The following is a 27153-nucleotide window of genomic DNA, read 5'->3' as shown; positions in this document are numbered from 1 at the left end:
TCTGGGGGGTGGGGTGGGGTCACACCTGGCAGTGCTCAGGAGTCATTCCTGACTCTATGCTTAGGGATCACTCCTGGTAGTGCTCAGAGGACCATATGTGGTGCTGGAGAATTGAACCCAGGTCAGCATGTGCAAGATTGCTTAAGCCCTTAACCCAGTTCTCTATTGTTTAATTGAATCCCCTTACATTTAATTCTAACCTTTAAGAATAGAGACATAGGGGGGCCGGAAAGATACCACAGCGGTATGCCTTGCAAGCAGCCGATCCAGTACCTAAGGTGGTTGGTTCGAATTCCGGCATCCCATATGGTCCCCGGTGCCTGCCAGGAGCTATTTCTGAACAGATAGCCAGGAGTAACCCCTGAGCACCACCAGGTGTGGCCCGAAAAACGAAAAACAAGAATGGAGACATAGGTAAGATTCACGGTACACCTTCTTGTCTATGTTTAAGTAGTCCTTGAATTTTTTTTAAGTGAAGTATTCTTGAGCCCAGTTTTCAACTTACAGTTTACCTTGACCTTGACAGACTTCTTGATAACCACTGGATCTGTTATGCCTAGTCAAAGTACTTTGGAAGATTTGCTCTGCTCTGCCTTACTGAGTTACATTTTGAAGAAACAAACGAGTATTGCCATCACTGGCTTAAAGATTACCCATGTCTCCTCACTTCCTAAAGGCCAAACTCCAAACTCCTTATTGAGATTTTTGATACTTTTTGCCTTCTCTTTTTTTGGGGGGAGGGTGGAAGCGGGTGGAGGTGAGTCACATCCAACAGGGCTCAGGGGTCATTCCTTGTTATTCCTGGCTCTGCATTCAAGGATCACTCCTGATAGTGTTCAAAGTGCCAGGGATAGAACTCAGGTTGGCCATGTTCAAGGTAAGTGTCTCATTAGGGGTTACTCCTGACTCTGCTTAAGATTCACTCTTGACAGCCTTTCTGTACTCTGTCACCTTCCCAACCTCTCTTCATCCCCCATTACATGGTTCTAAGCATCTCTCTCATCCTCAGTCACACTCACTGTTCAGGTATGCAGGAACTGACTACAAAATGAGTTCTGCCTCTGCAGACTTCAAAGAATGTGGACTCTGTTCATTGAGAAAAATGGAGCAGAGAAACAGTTTCTATTTACATACCTGTTCAGGATCTAACCCAAGACTGCAAGTGCAAAGCATACACTCCAGTGCTTCAAGCTTTCTCCCTGTTCCCATAATTTTGACTATATATGAAACTTTCTGTAGTTGGCAGGCTAGAATAGTTGGACTTCCCTTTTTGTGACTCAGATGATTATTAGACACATTTCCTACTCCATTCCAAATCCTGCTATAATGAAAGGCATCTTTTTTTAATATTACCTCAAATGCCACATATTAAATGATAAAGTTAAAATTTTTGCTAAAATTTTTGTTAAGAAAGTAAATAAAAGTTTCTTTTTTCCTGAAATAGAGATAAAAAGTTAACAAATATGCTTGTGCAAATAGATTATGGAGAGAGTCTCAGAAGTTGAGTTTAAAATCATTTTGTGGGGGGCCCAGAGAGATAGCACAGCGGCATTTGCCTTGCAAGCAGCCGATCCCGGACCAAAGGTGGTTGGTTCGAATCCCGGTGTCCCATATAGTTCCCCGTGCCTGCCAGGAGCTTTTTCTGAGCAGACAGCTAGGAGTAACCCCTGAGCAATGCCGGGTGTGGCCCAAAAAAAAAAACAAACAAAAAAATCATTTTGTGGGGCCAGAGAGATAGCATAGCCATAGGGTATTTGCCTTGCACACAGCTGACCCAGGATGGACAGTGCCCCGCCCCCAACTAAGGAATATAAGATCAAAAAGATTAAAAATGTATTTAAGTATAGAGCCAGATTGATAATACAACAGGTAGGGACCTTGTCTTGCACACTGTCAATTAGGGCTCAAACCCAGGCTTCACATTTGGTCCCTGAGCCCACAGGAGGATTCCTGAGCACTTCTGGGTATGGCCCAAAAAACAAACAAAAGGTTTTTTATTTGAATATAGAGAAAGGAATCTCACTTGGATAACTATAAATAAGTGGGACCACAATTTGTTTTCATTTGGGGCCACAATGCTCAAGGTTTAAGCCTGGTTCTGTAGTGGTGTTCAGGGGACACCAAGATCAAACCTGGGGGTTAGTCATGTGCAATGCAAGTGCTTCTGTACTATGTTTCCAGCCCTCCACCAATTTTACTTCTAGTCCATCTCTCTCCTCTATCTCAAACCTCTGCACTGCTGCTTGGTAATCTGAGGGATGTAATCTAAGTTTACATCAGAGGTTTGCCATTGTTATCTAGTCCCTTGTTTGTCTCTATATCACAGATGAGTGATATAAATCATCAAGGATTTCTCCTCTTCACTCTGACTTCACTTAATATGATTCTATCCAGAACCATCCACAGTGCAGCAAACTGCATGGTTTCATCAGAATTTAGTTTTAACCACTCTATTGAGAGTTTATATACCACAAAAATTCACCTCTGTAAAGTACATAATTATATTTTTTTTCATATAAACACAAGGAGGCTATAACTATCACTCCTACTTTAAGTTTGGAATATTTTTGTTCTCCCTGTTTGCCACTCTCCAAGCCTTATACCTCACTCTCCAAATTTAGGTAGCCAGTAATCTTTTCTGGCACTAAGAATTAAAATGTATGTTTTTTGTTTTATTGACTTAAAACAAACAATATTCTATTGTAAATGCTTAAAGTTGCTCCAAATCTAGTCTCTTAGTAATAGTTTGCAATATAACTCATGGTTGTTTGAGATTTCAATGAAATTTTTCATCCTGAGAAATTTGACACATGAAGAAAGACCGCCTCCAGGACAATATGCTTGACATGAAGATAGTCACATACTCCAAATACAAATATGTAAAACAGGAAGTGACAAAAAATGCCAAACAAAACTACATATAGGGACCAGTGAGATTGTGCAAGGTTAAGGTATTTATGATGCATCCCACCAAATCTGTTCAAATCTCAGGCATCATAGATGGTTCTTAGAGTACTGCCACGGGGCACTCTTGAGCATACAGCCAGCAGTAGTTTCTGAGCACCACTGCTGAAACAAAACAAAAACCTGCACATAGTTCTTGCCCCCAAAGCTAGTAAGTAGACTATGCCCACTCCTTCAATCACCTTCTGCATAGAGAAACCAGCCATCATAAAGTCATTGACACATGATATCTGGGGCTGATTTTCAGGAAAGAGGGAGAAAAGCTTGCTTGGAAAGATGTGAAGAGCCATAACTTGAGGGAAGTAATTAGACCAACAAAAATTGATGAGCCCCAGATCTGCAAGTCAGCCACTCTCTTAAATGCAGATTCAAGGGTTCATGGCTCTGGTGCTTCTTTTTCTGCATATTTATGTGTGTGGTGGTTGACTTTGTTTCTAGGAGAATTTGGGAGAAATTGGGAAAGAGAGAAGTCAGAAGAAACAGTCTTTAAGGCTATTTCTTGATCAGGAGATATACAGGAAGTAAAGCAATTGCCTTGTATGCAACCACTTTGGCTCCTCTGGTTCTGTTTCGGGCACCATACCAGCATTACTCCTGAGCACAAAGCCAGTAATAACCCCTGAGCAACATTTTTGTGTCACCCAAATGTCCTCAATAAACACAATTTTTAAAAGATCTGTTTCTGGAGTAGAGATTAGTTTATTTTTGAGGTTCTGCCTAAGTCACTTGGAATGCTGTAGAGAGTGACTGAAATGGTTTTAACAATGAATATTAATTTTTTTACAGTTCTTGACATGAGAAAGAACCAGATCATAGTGACAGCAGCTCACCTCTTGAGTCTCAGATGTCTACCTTGTTGTGTCTTAATGAGAAAGAAGGGAGAAACAGAGGCAAAGATACAGAGTTCACTGGTGTCTTTCTTTAAGGTCACTAATATCATTCTGAAGGATTCTCCATTTTCATCGTCATCTAAAGCTAATTACCTCCCAAAGGTCCTACTTCCAAACCCCACATCTCATTGAGGATAAGGCTTCTGCTTATGAATTTTGGGAGACACAAACAGTTAACCATTAAGATATATCCTTGGGGGGGCTAGAGAGATAGCATGGAGGTAAGGCATTTGCCTTTCATGCAGAAGTTTTGGTGGTTCGAATTCTGGCATCCCATATGGTCCCCGAACCTACCAGGAGCAAGTGTAGAGCCAGGAGTAACCCCTGAGCACTGCTGGGTGTGACCCAAAAACCAAAAAAAAAAAAAAAAAGATATATCCTTGGGAGCCAATGGGCCAAATCAGAAGTAGCATTTTTGGTTTTTTTTTTTTTTGGGGGGGGTTGGTTTTTGGGTCACACTCATTTGATTCTCAGGGGTTACTTCTGGCTAAGCGCTCAGAAATTGCCCCTGGCTTGGGGGGACCATATGGGACGCCGGGAGATCGAACCTCAGTCCTTCCTTGGCTAGCGCTTGCAAGGCAGACACCTTACCTCTAGCGCCACCTCACCGGCCCCCAGAAGTAGCATTTTTTTTTTTTACCAATTTCTGTCTTTAGTTAAAGACAACAAAATTAATTGGAATTAAAAGTTATGACAGGTATTTTTAATGTTATTTTCTCCTAGTCTTAAACAAAAGGCTTTATCATAATCTTTTAAAAAATTAAATTTTATTTTTATTAAATTTAATTTTAATTTTATTTTATTAATTTAATTTAAAAAATCAAATCATTTTGGTGGAAGAAAAATATATTTTTTCCTTAAGATGAAAAATTAAGGGCTCGAGAGATAACATGGAGGTAAGGCGTTTGCCTTTCATGCGAAGGACGGTGGTTCGAATCCCGGCATCCCATAGGGTCCCCTGAGCCTGCCAGGGGCAATTTCTGAGCATAGAGCCAGGAGAAACCCCTGAGTGTGGCCAGGTGTGACCCAAAAACAAAACAAAAACAAAAAAAAAGAAGAAGAAAAAATTGATTTTAAATGAGCAGGATTCATTCAGTAATTGGGCCTCTCCATATGTCCCATGGCTCAGAAACTGTAGAGAGAAACCAAACTGTTTGCTTTGAAACTCCAGTCTTCTGGTTTCCTGGAATACTTTTACTATCGTGTGGCAGCTGAGGAAAAACCACTACAACATCCCTAGGTGAGCTAGAATAAATTCCCTCATCTGCCATCAAGAAACAAAGTGATATTAATCAAGGACCTAGTGGCCCTTCCTGTAAGTCTCACTTATCAGCACCTTAGACCTATATTCACCCCCACACCAACAGTATTCACTACCTCATAGCAGAGACTAATATAACCATATAGAACTGCCTCATCTGAATCAGCTTAGGTGTCAGAACAAAGACAAACAGAGGGTTGGGTTTACAACCAACCACTTGTACTTTATTCAGCTCTTGGTAAGACAGTCACTCACCTGAAAAGGTTCTACATAGGCCTTACTTTTGCTTCTGAATCAGTAAGCCATAGTGGCAGCTGTCTAAGGGACCCAGAAGCTGGTCATGAAGCAATAAAACAAGAAAAAGGAAAATTACCAGATCTGATTGAACCAGACAGATAAATACAGAGAGGATGCTGGGAACATGTCCACCAAGGTCTGACCACATCCTGCTACAAAAAAGTCTATCTTGGGAAGCACTGAAAAACAGCCACATTTGATAGGGCTCGCCTTTTTCCACATAGTTTTGAAGGATCGCTAAGAGAGATGTTAACAGATCTGAAATAAAATCCCTAATATAGGTGAGATTGTGACCCCTTAGATATATGAATCTGGAAATATAAGATGGTTACTATCCAGGCTGGTGTAAAGAATACCATGGCCATTAAATAGTATGGAGCATTCATTTTGTTCTAGGTTCTACATCAAGACATTTGCATACATTATTTCACTGGATTTGCCAACAGCTCTAGAACCTGTCCATTTACAATGAGACTAAGGCTCAGAGAGAGAAGGCACTGTGGCTACTTAGCTCAAAGGATGCTACTCTAAAACAGCTGTTAAAGAGATGTTTTCACTCATGTTTCCTAAGTAGCCAGATCAGGATTTCCTGAGGTAGGCAAGGAATTGGGAAAAAATGAGAACAATAACTACACACATGTCCCCCACACCCTCCACACTTTGCCCTTTTCTAGTATCTGACTCAAAACACCTGAGAGCAGACTTGGGAATTCAACCCTCAAGCTCCAAAAGCTTGTCAGCACTTGAGCTAGAGGTCCCTGGCTCTTAAAATATGATCACTGTTCTTCTCAAAGTTTTTCATACTTTAACACTGGCATTGGTTTCTCCACTGTGACTGCAATTAACCCAAACTCAGTGAGTAATTAAAGCAATATAAAAAATCATCCTACCCTTTTGGAGGCTGCAAGTTTAAATGGGTTTGTAGGCAGCTCTCTGAGATCAAGGCTAGAGAACAATATGTGTGTGTGTTTATTTCCTTTGATTTCTTTCCTTAGCAGTGCCATGCAAGGAACCCAGGGCCTGACATATGAAGACTACTATAGAGCTACTTCTCTGACCCTTTTCTGACCATCCATTTGTGGACCCATGTGCAGGATGTAAAACAGATGCAAACTTCTGCTCTAGAACAGGTCCTAAACTATTTCCTCTCATGACCCCTCTTCACCTAAGATATTTTTTCATAATCCAGTGTAAATAGGTAAGTGAAATAGGTGTCCCAATCAGACATTTACTGATAGTAACTCATAATGAAATTAATTGTTTCTTACATGTTTATTTATTTGAGGGAGGGTAGTGGACAGAAGTTATTTCTGGCTCTGTGCTTAGGAGTGACAGCTGGCAATGTTCAGGGACCATATGTAGTAGCAGGCATTGAACCAGGGTTAGAGCCAGAGTGACTACATTCAAGGCAAATGCCTCACCTCCTAGACTCTCTGGCTCTATTTTAAAACAAAACTTTTTTGTTCTTGTTTTTGGGCCTCACCAAGCAGCATTCAGGAGTTACTCCTGGCTCTGTGCTCAGAAATCGCTCTGGCAGGTTTGGGGGACCATATAGGATACTGGGGTCAAAACCAGGTCTATCCCATGTCAGCCACGTGTGAGGTAAACTCCCTACCACTGTGCCATCACTCCAGCCCTTAAAACAAAACTTTTAAGTTACAGGATCCTATCCACCACTTAAGATGTTAGGTTCAAGGTGACATTTGCTTCCTTCTCTTTTCCAGTTTCTAGAGCAGGGATCTCAAACTCACAGCCCGCGGGCCGTTTGCGGCCCTCCGTACAACATTTTGTGGCCCTCGTCCGGCCTTCAAATATCGCAGTATTCGCGATTATTCGCTTACCGAATAATTGCAATAAAAATCGCATTAGTAAGAAAAAAATCGCATTAAACATTCGCATACCCCGAGCAGTTTCGTTCGGGATATGCAAATGTTTAATGCGATTTTTTGCGATTTTTTCTTACTAATGCGATTTTTTTATTGCAAATATTCGGTAAGCGAAATCCCTTATGCGGCCCTGCCTCACCCCGACTTTGCCTCCTGCGGCCCCCAGGTAAATTGAATTTGAGACCCCTGTTCTAGAGAATACAATGTCATGTGACCCCCCCAACTCATCTTCAAACATAACCACCATCCCTCCAACATACACACACTTCCCTGATTCTGCAAGCATTTCTGCCTACATCCGTCTTTCTAAGAAGGCTTGAAATTACCCTAAGTCTGCCTAGTGAAACCTACTTTGATGTTCTTTATAGCCAAAAAGTGCTATTACCAGATTAGGCAGGAGATTCCCAGGGTATTTGACATGGTTAGGGCCTTGACTTGAACTGACCACCCCACCAGCAACTGAAACTCCACAAGTAGTCCTCCTGTTTCTAGAACCCTTCCCAGGAGCTGAGCAGCACCCCAATATACAGGAAGTAAACCTCCTTCTGATTCACCAGGCAATGAGGCAGTATTGTAAAAGGCAGGTGGAGAAAGTCAAAGAGAGCAGGAGAAGAGAGGAAACAAAGCCACTGTGAGTCTCTTAGATCACACTCGAACATCTGATTCAGGCACTTGCGATATTTGCTCCAGACTCGAAATCCCACCCACAAAGACGGTTATGAGACAAGTCATAATGCAAAAGTAATGCAAAAACAATGGAGTTTATTACCAGCATACTAGGGGCTACATCTCTCCCAGGTGATGACCCCCAGATGGAACTTGCAAGCCCTTTTAGAGAGCATCTGGAACTTCAAGCTAGGAGTAAAACTATAGGTTTTTAGTACATATTGCTTCCGCCAGATTTAAAGTACCGGTAGTTGGCTGAAGCAGTAGAGGAGGAGCTCAGGTGCTCACAACCTTGACATGAGGTTTCATAAGGTTTATCACCCAGAGGTCCAGGGTGTTACTACTTTATCTAGTTGTCCTAGTACGTGCCCTCAAATTCTTGGAACTGGCTGTTCTGACCACATACATATCTGAAGCCTGTCATGGCAGTCCTTATATCTAAAGCAAAGCAGTTAGAGAAGCAAAACAGTAGCAGTGAATTCTAAATTTATATTCCCTTCTAACAGCTAGAGCCATAGACCCTGCCCTTTGGAATCAAAAGCCACCTGTGTCCCCAGCACCCATTCCTTGCTTTACTCCAACCCTAAGCTCCAACAGGTCTCTCAGGAAAAACATTGAGTTACTTTGAGAAATTTATTAAATTGTGTTTCATATACATTTATTATATTTATATTTGTTTGTTTTTTTGGTTTTTGGGCCACACCTGTTTGACGCTCAGGGGTTACTCCTGGCTATGCGCTCAGAAATCGCCCCTGGCTTGGGGGGACCATATGGGACGCCGGGGGATCAAACCACGGTCCAGTCAGTCCTATGCTAGCGCTTGCAAGGCAGATACCTTACCTCTAGCGCCACCTTCCTGGCCCCATTATATTTGTACTGAAAGGTTTTTTTGCCTTTGTTTTGTTTTGTTTTGTTTTTAGGGGTGGGTGGGGCCACACCTGACAGTACTGAGGGGTCACTCCCAGCTTTGTGCTGATGGAGACATGTGGTGTCAGGGGTCCAATAGGGGCCAGCTGCCTGCAAGAACAGCATCTTCTATTCTCTCTACTGTCTCTCCTGATACCCTGGCCTTTTGCCTTTTACATTTCTTATGTATATGTCAAGTTTTTCTGTACTAAAAACTTGGCTTTTGATTCCAAGTTTTTCAGCCCACCTCTAAGTCTGTGAATTTCTGTGGTGGTGGCATTTATTCACTCTAAGGCAGCTGGAACAAAGGATTACAGACTGGGTGGCTTAAACAACAAAAATTTATGGTAATTTGGGGACAAGACCAAATTCAAGCTGTAAACAGGTGATTCTGCTAGGGTCTGGAGTCAAATGACTAGACCACACAATTGGAGTAAAGCTGAACAAAACTTTATTCCACCTGCCAATAGCTCCTAACTGATCAGGTCAGGGTTCTCTCTTGCAAGAGGCAAACTCTGCCCAAGGTCATGAATAGGATTATATAGGGAAAGAATATAGGGAGGTTTTAGCTTTTTGAAGATCTTTAAAATGATTGGCTGTCGTCTAGGTACCTTCCTACTGCTCCCTTGTGTCCTTCCTCTCGGTAGGCTACCTGGTTTAGCCAGGTAACTTGGGGCAGTGTTTAATGGAAATAGGCTTGAGAAACCTAGCATGTGGCTTATACCATGTAGTCCTTACAAAATGGCATATCTCCTTGTTCAGAACCTAAAAGAGGCCTGTTATGTGGCCTTTATAAAATGGTATTACTCTTTGTTCAGATCCTAGGTCCCAATAATTTCTTCTGATAACTCTATGCTTGGCCTTCCACTCCCTATGACCACACATGGTCCTTCCTCTGTCTCCCTCTGCCATGGTGCCTAAAGGTCCAAGTCATGTAGGATTCTGGCCCACTCTAATGTACTCATTTTAACTTATATCCTCCTTAAACTCCTTATTTATTCTTCAAGTATAGATATTCTGAGATGCTATGAGAGAAAACTTTAACATAAAAATTTTAGAGATGGAGGGTATGCCATTCAACGTATAATATGGTCTCAGGTCCTCAAGACATTTCAAACAATTCCTCTTTTAAAGGTTGTAAAAAGCTGGCTAAAGAAAAATGGAGTGAGGGTGGAGAGCAAAGCTTGGCAGAGCTGTTGACTTTTAAAGTGTGCTGGGAGACACAATCATGCTTTTTGATTTTAGAGATGGAAGGTAGATAGAGAAATTCAAGAAGTTCAGTCTTTTGTAAACAAGAAGTTCTGTTTAAGGCTCAGAGCCAACTCCTGGCAGAAAGATGGCTTGATGTATAATTCACAGCTAGTCGCAGTCTTTCCAACAAGTCCATATGCACCCTAAAGATAGAATTTAAAAACGGACAGTGAGTGTTGGTTTTTTATTTTTCTTTGTGACAGAAAGTATCACAAGGCAAAATACTCTGAGAAAAATCAAACAGCTCACAAGTTGTAATAAATCAAAAGCCTTTTAATTAATTTATTTATTTTTGTTTTTGAGCTACATCCAGCAGTTCTCAGGGACTAGACCTGGCTCTGAACTCAGGGATAACTTCTGGCAGGCTCAGAGACCATCTGGGGTGTCCGGAATTGAAACCTTGTTGACTGCTTAGCAAGGCAAACTCCCTACCCACTGCTTTATCACCCTGGCCCAAATAGGGCCTTCTCTTGCTGCCTGTGTACTTTCTTCTGACCCCATTAGAATCAAGACAACCTGAATTGTAATTGTTTCAGAACATGCTATCACAAAGTTTCTCCTGAAACACAAACCTAAAATTTACAGATTGGGTTTCTCTGACTATTTTCTTTGATAAACTTTTGTTCCTTGCTAATCAAATTCACTAACCAACATAAGCTTAAAATATAAATAAATATTGGGCTTAGAAAATAATAAAGAGGATCAGATATTTGTCTTGAACGCAGCTGACTCCAGTTCAATCCCTGGTACCACATATCCCCAAGCAGTGCCAGGGTCTCCTGAGAACAGTCAAAAATAACCAACTGGTTGGGGCCAGAGAGATATCATGGAGGTAGGGTGTTTGCCTTGCATGCAGAAGGACGGTGGTTCAAATCCCGGCATCCCATATGGTCCCCTGAGCCTGCCAGGAGCGATTTCTGAGCATAGAGCCAGGAGGAACCCCTGAGCGCTGCCGGGTGTGACCCCCCCCCCAAAAAAAAAAAACAGCTGGCAGACTCCTGTTTGAGAATGTTTGAATTCTGAAAGCTATTGTAATCGACCACCTCTGGAATATGCCATCTGCCATGAGCCTATTACCAGCCTCTCTGCATTTTATCTCTATTTAAAAATGTGTAAAGCATAATGAATTTGGGTCATGTATAAAAAGTACTTAGCACACTTACATATACATATATTTGTAAAGTATAGCAGGTAAAAGAATTGATTTCTTCAATTTTTAATAGATTTTAATAGATTTTTAATAGATTTTAATAGATGCTCTATTAAAATATCAAAGCTTGGACTTTCTCATTCTGTCATTTAATTGGAAATTTCCTATTGTAGCCACTCCTTGGAATTAAGGATGACTTTCCAAAGTCTCTTTAGAAATACATATTCAGGGCCCGGAGAGATAGCACAGCGGTGTTTGCCTTGCAAGCAGCTGATCCAGGACCTAAGGTGGTTGGTTCGAATCCCAGCGTCCCATATGGTCCCCCGTGCCTGCCAGGAGCTATTTCTGAGCACATAGCCAGGAGTAACTCCTGAGCGCTGCTGGGTGTGACCCAAAAACAAACAAACAAACAAACAAAAGTAAAACAGAGGCCTCCCAATTCTTACCACAGACTGTGTTCTTTACACTGACTGTATATAAAGAGGTAAAGTAAATGCACCCCATATACAACTCAACCCAGGCCCTTTGCCTGGTTTGTATTGTGAATTGGGGGATAGAAAAAAAAGTAGAACATGGTCTTAGGCCCTGAGAAACTCAGCAATTGGACATTGGCCATGCCTTATTGATGTTTCTCTTATAGGAGAAAAATATGAATTCCAGGTGAGAACTCCAGTTTTCAAGTAGTTAAGGGAATGAGAAAAGGTTTCTCTGACCTCAGCTCAAAATAATCTTCATGTCTGGAAATGCTTATTCTTGAGCATCTTGGCCAGGCAGGTCCTTTAAGCACTTACTATGTATCAGATAATATACTGAGGATTTTTCAGCTATAGTTTCTATTTATTCATGAGCATTAAAAGATGTTGGTGAGAGCTGCAGCAGAACTATAGAACAGTGGGTAGGACACTTGCCTTTTATGTGACTGACAAGTATTCAATCTTTGGCACCCCATATTGTTCCAGGAGCCCACTAGGAGTGTTTAATCCTTGAGCTCAGAGCCAGGAGTAAGGCTTGAGCACCACCAGGTGTTACTCGCCACACACAAATGAATGATATTTAAAGGAATTTTAAAGAGGGGTTGGGATCTGGCTTAGTAAGAGTACCTCTCTTCTTATGGAAGAAGAGACATTCAAGAGACATTCAAAGTTTAAGCAGACTTCCCTAGGCAATGCACTTTAAATCAAAATCTACCACAACATTTTACTTTCTAAAATATGATGTAATAATACCTCTCAGACCTAGAGATCAAATTCAAGTTATTGTTTACTTGACAGAGTTTAGTTAACTTAAATGGATCATTTAAAAAGTAGTGGCCTGTCTAATTACTATAGTAAGCTGGAAATCTAGTTGACAGATATTACACAGAGCTTGGTGAGAGATATGCTGAGGGCTGCAAGTTGGTGTTCAGGAGTCACTCCAAAGGTGCTGTGGGACCATGCAGTGCTTGGGACCAAACCTGGGTTTCCTGTATGCAAAATGTAAGCTCCAGCTCTTGATAACCATCTCTCTGGATATGTGAATTTTAAATTCAAGTACTTGGATTTAAACAGTGAGCAGGCCTACATCCTGCCCTCCATTCCTTTCCCACTAGAAACCATTCACTATGATAGCAAAGGAAAAAATACACCCACTTGCAAATGACTTTTGTTTCATCTTTTCTGGATTGATATGATAGCAAACAGTATGAAAAAGTTTTCAACCACTTATTTGGACCCAAGCAATACTTAGTAGCAATTTCTGCATTTCCAAAGATTGAGAAGCAGAACTGGAGATAATCATGTTTTGTGATTTAAGGGGAAAGGATAGAGACCACTGGAGACAGTGTTTGAAAGTCATAGAGAACTGTCATGGGCTACAGTGGAACTACACTGTTCAACTGAAGAGCAGAATGGACAACACACACACACACACACACACACACACACACACACACACACGTACATGACCTTGGAAAGTGAGTTCTGTTGTTTTTATTATTTTTTTTTGCTTTTTGTAAGAAAGAAAGACCTGGCTGCACTCACATCTTATTCCTGGCTCTGTGCTCAGGAATCAATCCTAACAGGGCGCGAGTACCAGTGACTGAACCAGGATTGGCCACATGCATTACCCATTGTCTATATTTCTCTGGCCTGCAAAGTATTTTTCAATATATAAGTTTCAACACCTCATAGTCAATTCTGTTTTCTACTGGCAAAGGAACTTGGGCAGCATAGAGTCTCTTTGGAAGAAAGAAAAAAATTTGGTCTGATGACACCTCTGTCTACATGCCAGACAATCATTTCCTCTCCTCAGTTAGGGTGACAGGTCTGAAGTGGAAGAATACGAATTTAATTCAAAGCTGGGGGTCATGGAACACATCCCTAAGGGGAAAAAAAAGAATGAGTTTAAATCCAAGTACGAAGAAGTTTGAATATTAGACACTAGGGTAAAATGTTAAAATGTGTGCTTGTTGGGCTGGAGAGATAGCACAGCAGTAGGGCATTTGCTTTGCAAGTGCTGACCCAGGACCAACCATGCTTTGAATCCCGGCATCCCATATGGTCCCACGTGCCTGCCAGGAGTGATTTCTGAACAGAGAGCCACAAGTAACCCCTGAGCGCTGCCAGGTGTGGCCCAAAAACAAAAACAAAAACAAAAAAAGTGTGCTTGTTAATGTAATAACAATGAAAAATGCAGGATGTCTTTGTGCTGTCTTTGTGCTGTCAAACCCAATATCTACAAATTACAAAATATCCCAAATGCACACACATGTACCTTCTAATAAAATCTGCTTTCGGAACTGTCTATGTATATTCTGAAATATTTTCATTGTAAAGGAAAGAAAGGTAAAAAGAGATTACGTGTAGCATGTCAAAGTGCTAGGCTTTATCACCTCACCCCACACCAACTTCTCCATTCATCTCATTACACTCTAAACTTGTTGATGCTATTCCCTGAACTCAGTGGAAGAAGAACGTAGCGGGAGTTGAACCTGTAATTGGCAGGTCAAGGCTTGTACCAGGTCTGGTTGATTTAAGGGTACTGCTTTTCCATAACTTACCTTAATTACCACCAACCAAAATTGGGCCACTAAAGCTGAGACTCTCTGAAAAAGAAATTTTTGGTTTGGTAATATCTCTGTAGAATTTCCCATGGAGACAATAATTGATAATAATAATAATAATAATAATAATAATAGTAAATACAATGAGAGGAGCTTGAGAAAGAAAAGACAGGGTAAGGCACTTACTTTGCTTACAGCTCACCCAGCACAGAAATAGCTCAAAATCAGGAGTGGCTCCTGTGTACCTCTAGATGTAGCCCCCAAAATAAAAAAACAAAATGCCACTAGTAGTGATCTACCTGCTGACAAGTTTTCCTCTGCTTTCATCTCAGAGCACAGGGAAATAAACCACATGTGACAAGTTCTGTAAAAAAGACCCATAGGAGGGACTGGTGGAACACAGCAAAGTGAATTTTGATGCGTAAACAAGAGTTTTCTGAGGAAGTTAAGGTACTTAATGTATAGAGAGTTATTGCACAAGTGCCAAGTCAAATAAATAAACAAGTGAAAGTGAACAGCAAAATTAAATAAAATAAAAACAAGATACATGGAGGCTCCAAATATTGGCCCTGCCCTCTGATAAGAAGGTGCTTTCTGGAGATGACCTGACATGCAGAAAGTCTTCATTCTTTGAGGTACTGGTAAGAGTTTCTCAGAAAGCCCACAGGGCTTCTTTTGACCTTAGCTCCACATATCAAAGTGATGCATACCAGGAAAAGCCTGGTCATTCTGAGGAGGCCCGTCCTTCCCATCCATGATAAGGCATTTCTTCTCTCAAATACAAGAACTTTTGCAGGTATGCCAACCAATGAACTGACCTTTAAAAGCTTTCTGTCATCTAGCTCTTGTCCTCTTCAGCCCAGACTTGTTTCCTTGGTTGATGCTGCTTGTGGACTCCAGATGGCAGCCACAGCTTAGAGTTTCACTAATGGTGAGGAAGGAAAGGCATGTCTGACTCTTGTGTCTTTAAATAGGAAGGTAACCAGAATGCTCAGCTGACTCCCTTTTCTTCTTGGTTATGGAGAGCAGTGGTTGAGACTCTAACTCCAGGGAGGGAGTTGTCTGCCTCACTGAAAAGTCATAGCTGCTTGATTAGGTTCTGTGGGCCAGAATGGCAATTGTAAGATGGCAAATGACACTGTTTCCCACAGGCATGAAGGGATATAAAGTGAGGCAACATGCTAGAAATGACCAGTAGTAAGTGTGAGAATATCAGAAGCTAATTAAATCTGTTCAGTGAGGCTGTCAAATATAATTATCACTGTTAAACTGTTTTGGGGTGAGTGGAAGGAGACTGAAGTATCAACAAACAATATTAAGAGTATTAATTTTTTAATTTAAGTTATTTGGGGGGGCTTCACATGAGGTGCTCAGGAGCCACTCCTGACAGTTCTCAGCCAACAGGCCAGCATTCATGTAAGGACCTAAGGTTGCTCTGCTACCCTGTGATGTTCATACCCTCTGGGTCCACACTTGACAAGTACTGGGTGCATCTTTGGGGACAAACCCAATGGTTCTTGGGTTCCTCCATGCTTGGAGGCAATGTGGAGCTGGGGACCACGATATTCTCTCCTGGTCCCTTATTCTTTTAAAAGTAGTTATGAGGCTGGAAAGAGTACAGTTGCAGAGCAGTTGCATTGCACATGCTGAGAATCTGTGAAACTGGCCAACTATGATAGGGTCCCTGGTACCCCATAATGTACCCCAAACACCATCAGGAGTTTGACACCACCCCCCCCCAAAAAAAAAGGACAATGGGCTTGGGCTAGAGAGAAGGACAGATAGCATAGCCATACTGGTTAAGACACTTTAAGCTTGCTGACCTGAATTTGATGCCCAGCACTGCCAGGAGCAATCCCTGGTAACAGAACCATGAGTAGGCCTCCTGAGTACTGCCAAATGTGACACCCCCAGAAAAGTGGAGAAAGTAGTATCGTTGTTATTGTTTTTTTTTTTTTCCTCTGAACATGGTGTATTCCTGTTCATTGACTTTTTATTTTATCTAAACCCAAACTCTATAACATAAGTTGATAAGTGTTCAGGGATCTTGTGACACCAGGAATAGAATAATGGGCCTCCAGCATGCAGAACCTGTATTCAACCCATTGGATCAAGTTTTTATAGCTATAGCTTGATGGTTATTGTTAGAAATTCACACAAAAGCATGCAATATTCTAAAAAATATTGACCTAGGGGAAATCACTGCTTCTTTCTGGTTCCTGAAAGAAGAGTTTTTCAGCCACCTAGAGATTCAAAGGGGCCAATCAGAAGAGCCCTACAGGTCTAGATTGCTGAATTCTGTCCCTCTGTTCCCATCAGAGGGCTCTGAATTTAGAGAGTGGGTGAACCAGCCAGGGAAGCTCAGCAAGCTTTACTTTTTATTTTTATGGAGCCCAGTGAATTTGGGAACTAATGAGATTGTACTTGAAAAGCAAAAGAACAGAAGATAGTGAAATCTAAAAGAATGAAAAAAACGGAAGCTTTCAGAAACAGATAAGGAAGAACTTGTATAATAACTATCCAAATTCACTTAGAGTAGGGAATGGGGAACATTTGTTGAACACTATTTACCCAACAAATATTTAGTGAATGCTGATTTGGACCTCGTGCAGAGCTGAGAAAGCATTCAAAATTTATTGTGTTCTGTCTGATTAAGAGTGCAGAGTTCTCATTAGATCCAGAAAAACGTTTAAAAGTGATTTCAGAAGAGGAAGAAAAGAAAGTTCCTCCTGAAGAACTCTAGGAAAAGGCCAGGAAAGCTGCCAGTTCGGTTAACTGAAAGTGAAAGGGGCCAAAGTGTTAAATTCTGAAATCTGAACGGTGAGCTGGAACCACATTATTTAGAATCCACAAAGCCCCAGATTCTTGCTTTTATCCTGAGGGCAGAACTCTCAGTGAAAGAGTTGTATTGGCTAAAAACACTTGCAACCTGAGTGTGCCACTGGCTGGCAGCAGGGGCAAGAAGACCAATTAAATTAGATCAGTATTTCTCAAGATAGTTTGACAGACAAAATCCATTTCACCTATTGACCAGAATGTAGATCAGGACATACACATACCAAAGGGGAAAAAAAGTTTCTGAAGTAGCACTTCCCCTTGGCTTGATGCAATCTTCTAACCTATTTCATTATATAAGTGGTGAAACTGTTTGATTCACCTCTGTAAATTTCATGAGCCACTCACTCCACAGTCACACTTACAATGGAAGAAATTTTGTTAGGAAGTTGCTTTGACCTACCAAGAGGATCACAGGAAGTGAGCAAGCAGAAAGGTAGGTAGGAGGATATGGAATAATTCTGGAGTAGCTGAAGGGCTCCAAGTTGCCAAAGAAAAGAACCAGATTCCCAAAATATTAACTGGAGCTCTATTAAGAGAGAAAAGAGTGTTTGATAAATGCTTCTCTAGTAAACACAAATATAGTTCTTTTTTTTTCCTTGTCTGGGAATTTTTAAGGGGCACACCCAGTTACCACATTCTATTAGTGTTTTGGTGAAGGATCACTCCCAACAATGTTCTTGACTTTGTGGTGTGGGGACTGAACCCAGGCCTGCAAAGTTTGCGTGCTAGCCCATTGAATATCCTGTCAGCAATTACATTTCTCAATTTGAGCTATAGCTGAAGGAAAACTATCAAAGGATGATATAAGCACAACATGTTCACATTTTACTACAAGAGGGAGAAAAGGGTGGTGACAAAAAGGAAGAAACCTTAATGGAGTAAGCGAGTGCCAACACTAATCCTGAATCTTCCACCTGGACTGTAGAGTTCGAAGTCCTTGGGGAAATAGTCGAGATCAAAGACTCACCCTGAGCTATACTGAGGCTGCAATCAGGCGCTTTGAGGCTCAGAGCAGTCTGTTGTTTTTTTGTTTTGTTTTGTTTTTGTTTTTCATTTATCCAAGACATTGGCAAGAGTTCACTTTCCCAAGCTGGCATTAAGTCTAGCCACTCAACAATCACTAGTTCAGGAACGTAATAGATTTCTTGAATGTCTTATAAAATAGAGATCCATTGATTTTATTCTCTGTGCACCATCTCCAAGAGCAGCAGGTCAAAGTGTCTTTATTTTTTTTTTAACATTGTTTTAATTCCCTCCCTCTTTTCTTAGCTTCCACAAAACCAATCCTTCTATATCTTTTCTTTTACAAAACAATAGGGAATGGTGGTAGCCTGTGAGAGAGTTAGAGATTTTCAACAATAGGTGTTTCTGAGGCGGGTTTATTGAAATAGTCTTGTCTGTGTCCTGGGGGAGATTGTAAATGAGATGTCAACAGGAGCTCTTTTGTCTGAAAAGCATTCAGCCCGAAAGAGGAATTTCCTTAGTGTGTGAGTATTTAAAGTAGATTTGTTGCTGCTTTGGTTCAAATTTTGTCTCCAATCCGCCCAGCTAACAGCATCAAGAGTGAGTCAGTTGGGGTGACTGGGGTGGACACTGACTTCCTCCCCTCCCCCGCAAAGCTCTGACTCAGTCATTTACATTTAGAAAGGAAAGATCCTAAAAAGATTTCTCGCATTTTCATCAGCTTGAGCCTCTTTCACAGATAATGACGGGACCTAAACCCTGGACCCTCCGGAGCGCCCCCCAGGAATGGGATTGAGCTGCTTTGCTTGCTCCCTCAAAACTTCTTGCTGTTTTGCTCCCTTTTTGTTTTCAATACCAGGAGAGAGACAAACTCTTTCCCATCGTTTTCCTTCCCCTCCTCTTTTATTGGGGGAAGGGAAGTAAGAGGCAGGAAATTTCTACCTAATTACTGAGAGCTGAGGTTGGATGCTCTTAACGCTAGAAGATAAGGCAGCGCTTTTGATTACCTCTGCGCCAGGTGTCAGCGAGTGACACAAGGTGTTTTTATCTGGAGACCTGACAAGGTTATCAGCGCGTGCAAATACACTGGGCCTTGGAGCATCCGTCATCAAAATGTTTCTCTGCCGGGAGACCCGATTTCCCAGCTTTTTATTGGTACAAAAATTTGACTCAAAGGCTGCTTTCTCCTTCTTCCGCTGCTATAGCACTTTCAGGATCTTATTGATGTACTAATTATGAACACGTAGTTACAACCATGGCCTAAAATGTGCACAGGAAATTCCAACCTCGACCCCAAACATACAACACAAAGAACGTTTGGATTCTGGGTCACACCCGGCAGTACCAAGGGCTTACTGGTTTTGCATTCAGTATGTGATGGCGGTGGCGATGGTGGGTGCCCTGGGAACCTTCTGAGGTGCTGCATATTGAATCCAGGTCAGACCTCGTGCAAAGCAAATGCCCTTCCCTCACATTTCTCCATCCTCATGAAGGATATTTTTATCCCCTCTGAACTTGGTAAACTTGCAGTGGTTAGTATTGCTTGTTCAAGTAACTGATAATAAAATCCTCTGTGACCATTGAAATCCAAACTACTCCAAGTTTATGGCTGTTTCCTATGATCTGCCAGCACAGTGCTTTTTAGATAATAAAAGTTTCTAACAAGTGGGTGCAAAAGCCATAATACAGTGGCCAGTATTTGCCTTGCATACAGCCAATCCGGGATTGATTTCCGGCATTCCATATGGTCCTCTTAGCACTGCCAGGAGTAATCCCTTAGTGCAGGTCAGGAGTAACCCCTAAGCATTGTCGGGTGTGACCCCAAACAAAAGAAAACAAAAAAAAAATTTTAATTCTTGATCTAATTATGTCTACGGTGTACTAACAGATATGTCTAGCATGTATCAGATTGTTTAATTAAAGATAATTGCATGAATTCTTATTATCTCTTGGTATGAAAATGTGATGTAAAATTAATATTTTGAAAATAATTGTTTAATGACTTTAAAATAAGTATATATTAGGTATCTGCTTTGCATGAGGCTGACCCAGGATGGACATGGATTTGATACCCAGTATCCTATATGGTCCCCTGAGCCAGGTGCAATTTCTGAGTGCATAGTCAGGAATAACCTCTGAGCATCACAGGTTGTGGTCCCAAAACAAAAATAAAATAAAATTGAAATGGGATGTTTTGTTTTGGGTGCCTCTGCCGGGCAAGGGGAACTAAGTGATAGCTTAATAATAGCTCCAGCCACTTGTTTTGTTTCTGTCAGGGTCTGGAGTCAAAGGAGGAGACCACACAATTGGAGTACAGTTGAACAAAACTTTAATCCATCTACACACAGTTCCAAACTAGTCAAGATTGTCTTGCAAAGATAAACCTCCACCCAAGGTCATGAATCGGATTACATAGGGAGGGATATAAGGAGGTTCTAGCTTTTTGATGATCTTTAAAATGATTGGCTGTTGTCTAGGATACCTTCCTACTGCTCCCTTTTGTCCTTCCCCAATAGGCTACTTGGTATGGTCATGTAGCTTGAGGTGGCGTTAATGGAAATAGGCTTGAAAACCTTACTTGGGATCCTTAGAAAAATGGCATCCCTCTTGTTCAGAACCCAGTACCCAGTTTTGTTGTTGTTGTTGTTGTTGTTGTTTGGTTTGATTTGGTTTTTGCCTACTCCAGCCTCTGTACTCAGGGGTCCTCTCTGGGCACAAGACCATGTGTGGTGCTAGAACTCTGGTCAATTGCATGCAAGGCAAAGGCCTCCCCACTGTACTGTCTTTCCAGCCTCAAAATGAGTGTTTTGAGATGCATCAAATTAGTTCTGTGCCATCCACCGAATTATGGAGAGCCAAGGTAAAGACTAGTGGTTTTATTTATTTACTTTGCTCTGGCTTCAGATCATGGCTTGAGGGCAACATGAAAATAGGGGCACAAATGATGAAAAGGCACAAATGAATAAACATACATACAAAATCTTAAAATCTGAAGTGTTTAATTGAAAGGATGTATCAGGCTATCCTTTTTCTTTAATTTACATAGGAATTCCATAGCCAGAAAAAAAAATTAAAGTTAGTTAAAAGTCCCTGCCATAACCTCTCTTAACAAAAAACAAAGAAACATGTTTCTGAGAGTTGTGAAACATAGCACACTGAACTCCAGCAGTACTATGTTGCAGGTAGAGAAATCATTTCCCACCTATGGCAGTACCAGTACAACTCAGGTGTGGTTAAAGATGTGAAGTTCAATACCATGCAGGGGCTCATCGCAAACTTTCAGCCATCCTAATGTTCCTCTGGGACAAAGCTGGGAGGGAGGGAAGCCATAGATACCTTCTAGGGCTGTACGGCTGCTGCCTCTCTCTCCTCTCCATTTCACATAATTCTCCAAAGGAAATCAATTTTTGGTTAGTCATCTTTCCCACTGCGATATGTCAAATATGACATGGCTTCCTCTCTTCTCTATTTTTTTATTTTTTGGACCATACCCAACAGCTCTCAGGGGTTACTCCTGACTCTGTGCTCAGAAATCGCTGCTGGCAGGCTTGGGGGGACCATATGGGATGCCAGGAATCAAACCTAGGTTCATTCAGGGTCAGCCACATGCAAGGCAAATGCTCTACCACTGTGCTATCCCTCCAGCCCCTTCTATTTATCTTTTTCAAGAAATCTTGCCTGCCCATACTACCTTCTCCTGAACTTGCTTTGACAGAGGCTCCATCTAGAACTGAAACTGCTGCCACTGCAGGACATTCTAGACTAGAGCTCTTTCTACTCTGAAGTTTCTGGAAAAGCCAGTGAGTGACTCCACTCATTCATCTGCAGTTCTGAAAGCCTTAGAATAGGTGACCAGAAGGTGCTAGCTCATCTCCTGGCTATGCCATATACACTTATTAAGTGATTACAACCCAAAAGATTCGAATTCCAAACATTTCTAACCAAAAGAGGGCTCTTGGAATGCTGGCATTATTCGCTTCTTTGTTGTTGCTACTTTTGTTTGGGGGCCAAACTCTACCTCTAGCTCTGCACCTATGCTTGGGTGACTATATGGGAACCTAGATCAGCAGCAGCAAGACAAGGGCTCTCTCCACTGTACTTTTGCTATGGTCTTGGCATTATTCTCTTAGGAAATTCTTTATTTAATTGTGGAGTACATACAGTGATATTCTGAAGCTCCTACCCCTGGCAGTGTGCAGAAAACTATTTTGTGTACTCTAGCCCAGTGATCTCTCTGGTTCATAAGATGATTTCTTTAAAAAATTTTTTGTACTTTGGGGATGCCTCGTGTTCCTCCCTATCTTACCTTACTTTACCCAAGAAAGACTCTTTTTGGGAGGTGTGGGGGGGGGAATCACACCCGGGGACACTCAAGGGTTACTCCTGGCTCTGTGTTCAAAAGTCGTCCCTGGCAGGCTCGGGGAACTATATGGGATGCCGGGATTTGAACCACTGTCAGTTCTGGGTTGGCCACGTGTAAGGCAAACACCCTGCCACTGTGCTATCTCTCTGGCTCTCAAGACTTTTGTTTGTTTGTTTTGGTTTCGGGCCACACGGGGCAGGGCTCAGGGGTTACTCCAGTCCAGTCTCTGCACTCAGAAATAGCTTCTGGAAGGTTCGGGGACCACATAGAATACCGGGACTTGAACCCAAGTCCGTCTTGGGTCAACCATATGCAAGACATATGCCTTACAGCTATGTTATTGTTCCGGCCTCCAAGAACGACTTTTTTTTTTTTTTTTTTGGTTTTTCGGGCCACACCCGTTTGATGCTCAGGGGTTATTCCTGGTTAAGCCTCAGAAATTGCCCCTGGCTTGAGGGGACCATATGGGATGCCGGGGGATTGAAACCCGGTCCTTCCTTGGCTAGCGCTTGCAAGGCAGACACCTTACTTCTTAAGAGAGACTCTTAAGGACAGCACCTAACCAAGCAGACTTAGAAGAACCTCAGTTCTATTGAAGTCCATCCTGGGAGAATGGGGTGTTTCGAATTCTGTACCCTTCTTGTCACTTGTGGACTAGAAATCATGCTTTATCAAACACTGCTAGTACAGATGATAGCAGAAGTAGAGTAAATAAAAAGACTTAAATCTTGCCTTCACCAATTTCCTAGATGACTTTAATTTTTACTAATGACAAAAAAATCCAGCCAACCTGTCCATTGAATGCAGTGTTTAAGTGACAGTTTCAATACTAACTGTACAGTCCTGTGCAGCCCGAAGGCATGTTTGAGCAACAGGGAGGAATCTGGGAGTCAGATTTTCCCTAGATCTGTGTCCTCATACTGAATGAAATAGTTGAATGTTCCATTCTGAAGAATAAGGGGCAGGGCTAAGGGGATGGCTGAAACAATATTCCCTAAGTTAAACTAGCTAGTTTTGCCTATTGTTTTGTTGTTGTTGTATTTTTCTCCTTTGAAAAAGGGAGGAAAGAAGGGAGAAGGCTGAATAATTGCCTTACTATAAAGAGCAGGTCCTCCTGTGACTGCCCATAGCCCACTTGCCTGGCTCTTCAGGCCCAGGTAATTATTCCTCATCATGATGAAACTAACAGGAAGGAATGGTGGATGCATGTTCTTCCTTTACTTCCCCACACATCCTGTTTTCCCAGCTTGGGTGCTTTGGATGGGCCCTGTCCTAAAGCTTCAACTTTAGCCCCAGCTTTCCCTCCCAGGCCTCTGTCCATGGGGCACCATATCAGGTGTTGATAATAGGCTCTTCCTGTTCTTCAAAGGCCACAGAGTTCACAGCGGGTAGAGGGTACTGATAAATCTAGCCTGGAGTTTCAGCTAGAACGTATTCTGACATTACCTCCTTCAAATGGAAACCTTGCTCCACATTCAGACCTCTTACTCTACTTCACCATCTCACTTCTGGAGAGAGACAGGTTGGCAATACATGTCCCTTAAGATAGGACCATGGAGGGGCCAGAGAGATAGCATGGAAGTAAGGCGTTTGCCTTTCATGCAGGAGGTCATCAGTTTGAATCCAGGTGTCCCATATGGTCCCCCATGCCTGCCAGGAGCAATTTCTGAGCGTGGAGCCAGGAATAACCTCTGAGCACTGCCGGGTGTGACCCAAAAACCACCAAAAAAAAAAAAAAGATAGGACCATGGAGAAACAACCAGCTACTCCAAATAGCCTCTGAGGTAGCTATACTTGAGATCTTAGTTTGCCAGATACTCCTTGACATGATCTGGAAATCTTACTCAGCAGTTTTATTCTTATTTTTCCCTTATACATACCAGGCTTCAAGTGTTGTGCTCAGGGCTTAATCTTGGCTTTGTAAAACTCAGGAATCATTCCTGGCAGTGCAAGGGACCAGGTAGAGCAGTGTTTTCCAACCGTTTTGTGCAAAGGCACACTTTTTTCATGAAAAAAAAAAAATCACGAGGCACACCACCATTAGAAAATTAAAAAAAAAATTAACTATGTGCCTGTATTGACTATATATAAAGTAATTCTCTTGAATAGGAATCAAATAAACACAAAGAAATTATTTTATAATTTATTTTATAATTGTTCATATCTCTGTGTACTTAGTGCGAAACCTGGGCCTGTTTGGCTGAACATAAAGCTGATATTCTGGCAGGAATTGAAGAAAGACACACGTAGCTCTTCGTCAACAGCTCTCAGTCTCTCTGTTTTTAGTTTTCATAGTCTGTAACATGTGCTTCAGCTCACAAATAGATCAATCATGCTGAAGCCGCATGTTATGGATGAAATAGGAATTTTTCCCACTGCACACCAGACAATATATCTCATGGTACACTACTGTGCCACAGCACAATGGTTGAAAAACGCTGATGTAGAGTACTGGGATTGAACCTGGGATTGCTGCAGGGCTAGCACTTAAATCATTATTATTAATATTAATATTATTATTATTTTTTTTTTTTTTTTTTTTTTTTTTTTGGTTTTTGGGTCACACCAGGCAGTGCTCAGGGGTTATTCCTGGCTCCAGGCTCAGAAATTGTTCCTGGCAGGCACGGGGGACCATATGGGACGCCGGGATTCGAACCAATGACCTCCTGCATGAAAGGCAAACGCTTTACCTCCATGCTGTCTCTCCGGCCCCATATTATTATTATTATTGTACAAGAAATCCTAATTCTCACAAAAATATTTACTTAGTTATATCTCTTAACTACCTATCTTGTGCAAGCAGATAGCATAGAATAGGAGATGTCTAAGGAACTAAGAAAAAGAAAGGCAAGAGCCCGAGCAGTGGCGTGGAGCTGTAAGGCGTCTGCCTTTCTGGTGCTAGCTTAGGACTGACCACGGCTAAATCCCCCAGCGTCCCATATGGTCCCCAAAGCCAAGAGTGATTTCTGAGCGTATAGACAGGAGTAACCCCTGAGAGTCACCAAATGTGCCCTCCCCACCCTACCCCCGAAAAAAAAAGAAAAGGAAAAGAAAGGCAGTTGCTGGGAGAAAAGCATAACAGAACCCTCACACTGCCTTCTGCTCAATTCCTCTGGGTAAAACAAATTAGAAAGGAAAGAGGTAGGAACTAGGAATTCATAGGGCCAATTGGCCTTCATATAATATGTTAGATTGATATCAACAGTTGGCCATTTACAATGGCACCTTGGTGGCATGGGCCAGTGCCTAAGAGAGGTGGGCGTTGGTGACGAAACTATATTACAGTCTCCAAGACTACAGAGAATGGCTTTGCTGAATATTCACTTTATATCTATCTGGTGACTTCTTTCTCATGGTTATCAGTCCCTTTTTCTGTTTTCACAAAAAATCTTTTCTCATTCACGTTCATTTCATGTGACAAGTGTGAACAATGATTTCTAGTATGTGCCATACATGTTCTAAGCACTGTAATCAATCATATCAATATAATATAAACTAGAGAGCATTGCCTGACCTTGAAGTTTAGTATTACTCTTAACTAATTCCTTTTCTCAGTCTGGTCAAGGTAATAATAATAATAATAATAATAATAATAATAATAATAATAATAATAATAACAAATCACCTAAAAGGGCAGGTAGAAAAGTCACGTGAGACAAGGACTGAAACTTAGTGAAAAGAATTTCTCAGGGCCAGGAACTGAAAGGGCTGGAGTGCATGCTTTGCAAGAAATCCAGGGCATTTTTTGGTCCCAAGAGCACCAATAGGCATGATCCCAGAGCAGTGAACCAGGAATACCCTTAGAAGATAGCCAGATGTGATCTAAAACTCCCTCTCATCGTGGTGCTTAAATATATATATAAAATAAAAATAAAATAGATAAAATTCCCTCCCCTCAGAAAAAATTTTTTCTCTTCCCTGACACCATCTCATTCCTATCTTGAGGCCATCTAGGCATTCTCTCTTTCAACTCTGTCTGAGCCTAAGGAGTTGGGAGGCCAGCTGCCCAAACAGGAAACCTTATATAATTCTGCAACCGTGACCTTGGGCCCTACATTTTCCCCTCCTGTAAACAGTCTGTTCAACGCAGGAAAACCCATGGACCTGACTGGTAGAAATTTTGAAAAACACACAACATCATAAACATTGCAAAAAAAAAAAAAAATCCTCAGGCCCTAGAGGAAGTGATACATCTGATTAAATGCTAGTAATCACCACATAAAGCAAAGAAACAAATGGAAATTTAATCCCAACAGATGAAACGGTCAGAGCAGTCATTTGTGTACATGAATGACTCAGTAGCACCTGTTGGAAAGACCAGGAAAATGAGCCGTGAAATCTTGAATGCATTCTCCACTGGAAGCAAATGGAGATTAGTAAGCCTGATGTTTCCACTGTTCTGACTCCAACATTTGTGCTTAAGTTCGACAGAGATGACTCACCTTTGCTACCAGTCAGATGATTCTTACTCAGAGCCCTAGATTTTTAATCTTTCAGCATTAAATAGTTTGGGGAAAATAGTAGTCCAATGTCCGCCTGCTTTTAAGACATTCCTTTAGAATGATTGATTTCAGGCACAGACTGGTTGAGCTTATGGTAACCCTCAATTTCTAATATTATTTAACTTGTTGCCAATTTTCATCAAAAGTCCACCTTAGAAGTTTTGGACCTCAGTCTC

At 41.6% G+C, this 27153-nt stretch overlaps 1 protein-coding gene and 1 non-coding gene across 7 annotated transcripts in view; both read left to right on the top strand.

Annotated features, from left to right (window-relative positions):
- Nucleotides 1-27153, top strand: part of DLGAP1 (DLG associated protein 1) — an 882390-nt gene that overhangs the window by 766381 nt on the left and 88856 nt on the right. The window lies entirely within an intron of this gene.
- LOC126005144 (small nucleolar RNA SNORA51) lies at nt 11701-11830 on the top strand. Its single transcript, XR_007494318.1, has one exon. It is a non-coding gene; the product is annotated as a small nucleolar RNA SNORA51 (small nucleolar RNA).

The sequence above is a fragment of the Suncus etruscus genome, chromosome 3 (genome assembly GCF_024139225.1).
Source record: "Suncus etruscus isolate mSunEtr1 chromosome 3, mSunEtr1.pri.cur, whole genome shotgun sequence".
Classification (NCBI taxonomy): Eukaryota; Metazoa; Chordata; class Mammalia; order Eulipotyphla; family Soricidae; genus Suncus; species Suncus etruscus.
Note: the sequence above shows the minus strand (reverse complement) of the source record. Positions and strands in the feature narration are given on the sequence as shown.